Source organism: Triticum dicoccoides, chromosome 7B (genome assembly GCF_002162155.2).
Source record: "Triticum dicoccoides isolate Atlit2015 ecotype Zavitan chromosome 7B, WEW_v2.0, whole genome shotgun sequence".
NCBI lineage: Eukaryota > Viridiplantae > Streptophyta > Magnoliopsida > Poales > Poaceae > Triticum > Triticum dicoccoides.
In genome coordinates, this window is record NC_041393.1 from 125,445,659 (window position 1) to 125,451,240 (window position 5,582).

Here is a 5,582-nt window from a genome sequence, read left to right on the forward strand (position 1 = left end):
GGCACACCTATTTATCAAGTGCAAGTGTGTAAAAGAAATTTGGAGACAGTTGGAGTTGGAGGAGCAGAGAGTAAAACTGGAAAGCATCACCTCTGTCCATGCCATGTTTGATTATCTCTGGGAAATGGAGGAGGCGAAGAGGATCATGGTGCTAACTTTCTGGTGGCTTTGGTGGAGTAACAGAAACAAACTGAGAGAGGGGGAACTTTCTCTAACTGCACCTGCTGTTGTGCAGAGAACGAAGTGCTGCGTCCTAGAGTATCAACAGATTTACCAGCCTCAACCGAAGAAAGTTCCTATGGATAAGTGGAGGCCGCCGGAGGGGGACATGGTCAAGATCAACTTAGATGGATCCTTTAGTCCTGGCGAACACTATGCAGGCTGGGGGGTGGTAGCGAGGACGGCCGATGGCGAAATCGTAGCTGCGCGGGCGGGCCGGCAGGACAACGTACGAGATGCGTTTGCAGCGGAGGTTGTGGCTTTGTCCCAAGCTGTTTACCTAGCGGCTGACCTGGGTATGATCAAAGTCATCTTCGAAACTGATTCCCAGCTACTCATGGAGGCTATGGATCTTCACAAGTCCGACTCTTCGGCTTATGCGGCGGTTATTGAAGATACGAAATTTCAGTTGAAAATGTGGTTCTCTTCACATGTAATATCAGTCTGTCGCCGTTCGGCGAATAGTGTAGCCCATGAACTTGCATCTCTGGGCCGTTTAGGTGTGTCGCACCATTGCATGGAGTGGGACTCAGTTGTACCAGCCGTCGTGGCTGACCGTGCTATGGCTGACTCTAGCCAGCACAGTTAAGTTATAAGCTATTGCTTGATTTCAAAAAAAAAAAAAAAACAAATCCTCACGCTGCCTTCGGCTCTGGACAAAACGAACGGATAGCTCCTGATCAATTCACTCTCAGCCTGCTCCATGCACATTTGCCTCTCGTTTCAGCCCCTTTAGCAGCCCAAGTCGGGCCGAGCCAGCCTGCTCTTCGCCTGGGCCTCGGCCGTGATACGCTCGTGCACCGCCTGCCTGCATGAATCGATCCGTCTCGCTGCCGCCGTTGCTTTCCGATCTCGCCGAGAACACTGCCCCATTGCTCTTTTCCAAACACGATACATGTTGTCTTCCATGAAATCTTCCGCTCGGATCAACCTCGTGGATCCACCGACACGACAACCACAGCCACATCTCCAATCGCACATATTGCATCTTGCAAGATCTCATCGACAACCTTCACGTGTTCTCCTCTAGAATAACGATCCACCTCCAAACAACCTAGCTCATAATACCACTTTTTAGAATAAATCCGAGGCATACCGTCGATCATCCGAGGACCAAGCAATCACACGAGCACGACACCGAGATTTATTAACGAGGTTCATCGATATGGCTACATCCCCGGGGCCTGACTACGAGCGCTCCTCCCCGTGACACCGTCACAATACCGCACACCGGTCACCCGGGCGCCGGCACATGCCGCCGGCTCCTCCTTGCGCGCGTGTGCTATTATGTTGGCATAAATTACATCGTGTATCTACCCCGCTATATACGAGAGGTCTAGGATACAAGTGTCCTAATAGGACACGACTCCATATCTTTACCTACTAATAAATCACCGATCGCTTCTGGTCGTACGTCGCTGCCCTTTTTGCAAAAAAGTCCCTCGGTTTATCAGAAATGAACCCGCAGTCCTACTTTTAAGTGGGTATCTAACAAAACGCTTTGTTTTTACAAAAACGACCCCGTATTTGTTTCTATTCAACCCGCAGTCCTTTTTGGGGCAGAAACGCGTGCGCCCGAGCCAGGGAGCTCGGCTCCGCGCCACGCGCTCGCCCCGACCCCGCCTTCCTCCGCCGCCACGCCACGCCGGCCGGCCTCATCGGAGATCACCGCCGCCGCGACCAGGTCACGTGGCCCCCCTGCCTTCTCCTCCTCCCTCTCCTTCCTCCCTCCCTCTCACCATCTCTCTCCCCCTCTCATTGCAGCGCCACCATGGCCGCCCCGAGCTTCGCCGGCAGCCGCGCCGCCCGCCTTTGGCCACGACTCCGATGGGATCCGGCCGCCACTGCCCAGATCCGCATCCTCTGCTCCACCGCGCCCCGGATCCGGCCACCACCAAGCCTCCCGCGTCGATCCGCCCGTCCGCCGGCCTCCCCCTGCTCGATCTGGGTGGACGGGTGAAGTTTCTGACTTGCCGGGGCGGCCATGGCAGGGAGGCAGCGCTGTGCTCGGGCGCCCGCATCAGGCGGCGACAGCGAGGCGGGAGGCATGCGTGGAGATGGAGGAAAACATGGAGAGTCGGCCAGAGCGAGGAGTTCTCCGGCGTCGAAGCCACGGACCACGGCGGCGCAAGCTTGCGAGGGGCGGCAGCCATGGCGGGGAGGCGGCGTTATGCTCGGGCGTCGCATTAGGCGGCAGCAGCGAGTGGGATAGCGCACGGAGAGGAAGGAGGAGAAAATGAAGAGGCGTCCGGGAGCGAGGACCTCACCGGCGTCTAAGTCACTGCCGGGCGGGACGCACAGGCGCGCGAGGGGCACGGCACTCCTCTCCTGGTGCGTGCGTCCTTGCCGAGTTGGCAAAGTTTTTCTTGGACGGACAGGGACGGTCCCGTTGCTGCCTCGCCGCTGGGATTGAAGTAAGCCGGCCGACGTACCAATGCATCGGGGCTCTATCGAAATGTCAGGCGACTCATATAAGGGACTAGGGAGGCAAAATATTACGCAACTTGGGAAGGTAGAAATCACGCGAGAGTTGCGCTCTTGGGGAGGGCAAGGATTGCTGGGCGCTTGATTTCTGGAAGGGGATTCGTGAGGGAATCACTAATTTGGATTTTCAGGAGGCAAACAAGCAGCCTCGAGCATATTCCCCATGCCAGATGAAGCGGAGGATGGTGGAGGGAAGGACCAGCGCTGGTGGTGGTCGTATGGCAGGGGCGATTGGTGGAGGGAGGAAAAGAGTAGGGCGACTGCTGCCTTCTCTCGCATCCGCTTTCTCGCCCGCGTCACCGTGCCGTCAGGAGGACTCCGACAGTGACGATTCCAACGAAGCAGCAGCGGAAGACGAACACAACAGAGACGCACAAGCAGGAGACCAACAGGCAGTGGCAAGTCTTCTCTATGCCTTACAAGTTCCACGTGCACTAGCTTTTAGTGCAGGTGACATCGCTAGCTTCTACCTTACCTTGGATCGTTGAAAGTCTTAGCGCTCTCAACGTGTTCAATGAAATAACAATGATGTTGTGCTTTTCAGGTCAGTCGCCAAAAGGGGACATCGACAAGCATGTACGTCGCCAGACGCGTCTCTCCACCTGCAGGATGATTTTCCGTGGCACAGCCCTCCTCAGGTCTGAGCACTACTAAGCAATAAGCAGAACCTTTGTACAATCCTCTTTATGTCTGTTTTGTAAACACCTTGGGCGAACTGTATATCTATCGCCGAGGATCTCAGGACTCCCATTAGTTAGAACTTAGAAATGATGCTCTAATACTACACTTGGCACACAAATAAGGAGCTGGCATATTAAAATGGTTACTCTTTGGAACTTTGGTCAGTATTTAGCAGTGTTCAATATTGAAGAGATTACTATTTAGCTTTAGAGTATGAGGGCATGTGTTTTTCATTATCTTTTTTACCCCCTGTCGGCGGTACTGAGTGGCTTAGCACTGATGCAAGACGAACATCAGTCGACTTACACTTTGACCGCAAGCCACTTGAGTGGTGTCATTAAAACAACCTGAGCAAGATTGGAGCTGATGGGTATTTGAGGTTGTTGCTTTTTGATGGGACTGCAGCCAAATAAATCTCTCGCCTTGTCAAGCAAAAGATTAGTGATCCCGTGCAAGATCTAAATGTTACCAGTGATGATGGCTCTACAGAAACGAACAACTGCGAGCACTCAGATTCTTCATTTACGAAATGTTCAGCCAATTCGACCATGTCAGATGCAGTTTTGCGTGGAAGGGAGCTGGTATATTTGTAATTGATGTGTATGATGGCACGTCTTCTGAATGCAAGCTTCGTCTCGATAGGAGATCCTCCAACTTCAGTGTGAGTTGAGTTATAGCATTGCTTAATAATTGCTTGAATTTGACCTTCCATTTTATTTTGAAAACTTAAGCCTCCTCATGTAGGTATTGAAGTTTGACGGATTGAAGATTCAGATGGTAGTCGCTGGAGAGGCAAGGAACTCCCATGCTTGCAGCGATGCACTTGGTGGGCATTCCTTGCATTTTTCCTGTAGAATCACGCGGGTACATGTATTTAATTATAGCAAAGTCACCATGTCTTTATCATGCCAGTATGCCAATGCCCAGAAATTAGATAACAGAGGGAAGTTAGCAAGTCACCAGCTCTGAAAGCATACCAAATATTTCAGTTTTTAGGCCACTGCTCAATTTTGAAGAGCTACTCCTTTGAACTAGATATGTGAGCTTTTTGTAAACTACAGGATATCATAGTCAGCTAACTGGAAAAAGAACTCTTTGATGTTGGGCATATCCTGTAGTACTTAAATCATTATTTTTTACACATGTGATGCAAATCTTATTCGTTTAGAAAAATGGTGAATCTACAGGATTGGTATGAACTTAGAATACAAATTTTGGGACATCTATTAACATTGAAAGAGAATGAATGTGAAGACAATATGTGTGCTGGTGTCCTGGGATTCATCAGTTGTATCAGGAAAACCAAAGTAAAACAGGTACTCAGATTTTTTTTATTCTACATTTTCCAGATATAGCAAAGGTTGTACCACAGAAAGTATCGTGTGTGTGGCTGACACAAACTCCAAATGTGGCACCTCTTGTCAAAAGTTCACTGTATGAACGAGGATCATGTATTTGCTTTGATCTCAACCTTTGGATGCAGTTAGAAGGTTTCATCATAACAAAAATTGTTAGTTTTTGTAAATTAACCTCACCATTTTGATGATCGTAGGACATCATTGTTATCCAATATGAAACTATAGAGAAGGGACCTGACGTACATTTAGTGTAACACAGTTCAGTAAACACGTCTGGAAACTTTATTTCTTCTTCGAGATTGATTTACTTGGTGGTGCTATTGCCCATTTCCTCTTAACAAGACATGTGTGATGTTCCAGAAAAGGAGCTTATGTGTTGTCTGGTAGCCTTGATGGTAGTTTTATACATGTAGCTGAGGAAAGTGTGCTTGAACCGCGTCCTGTTAAAAAATGGGATGGGGACCTGTGCTGGTTTTGAGTCATACTTATTGGGTAGGCCCTTGCGATTTTTGCTCTCTCCATTGCCACGGCCTCGGTCGGGTTGTGATAAGGAGAATGAGATAGCGATGATGTGGTGCTTCACTGCTAGCTGAATTTTGCCATTGCTGGTGCTAGCTGAACTTTGTGGTAGATCAATTTTGCTATCGCTGCTGCTAGCTGAATTTTGCACAGACATAATGCTCATCTAGACATGTTTTTCTAGTAGAAGTGAGAAATATATGCAGGTTTTTATGCCAAAAGCTTTTAATATTTTTCCTCATAATGTAAGTAAACTGATGATGCATGCCATGGCTAAGGATTTAGTTCCAACAGAAGCAACACATATTCATCTTGCCTACT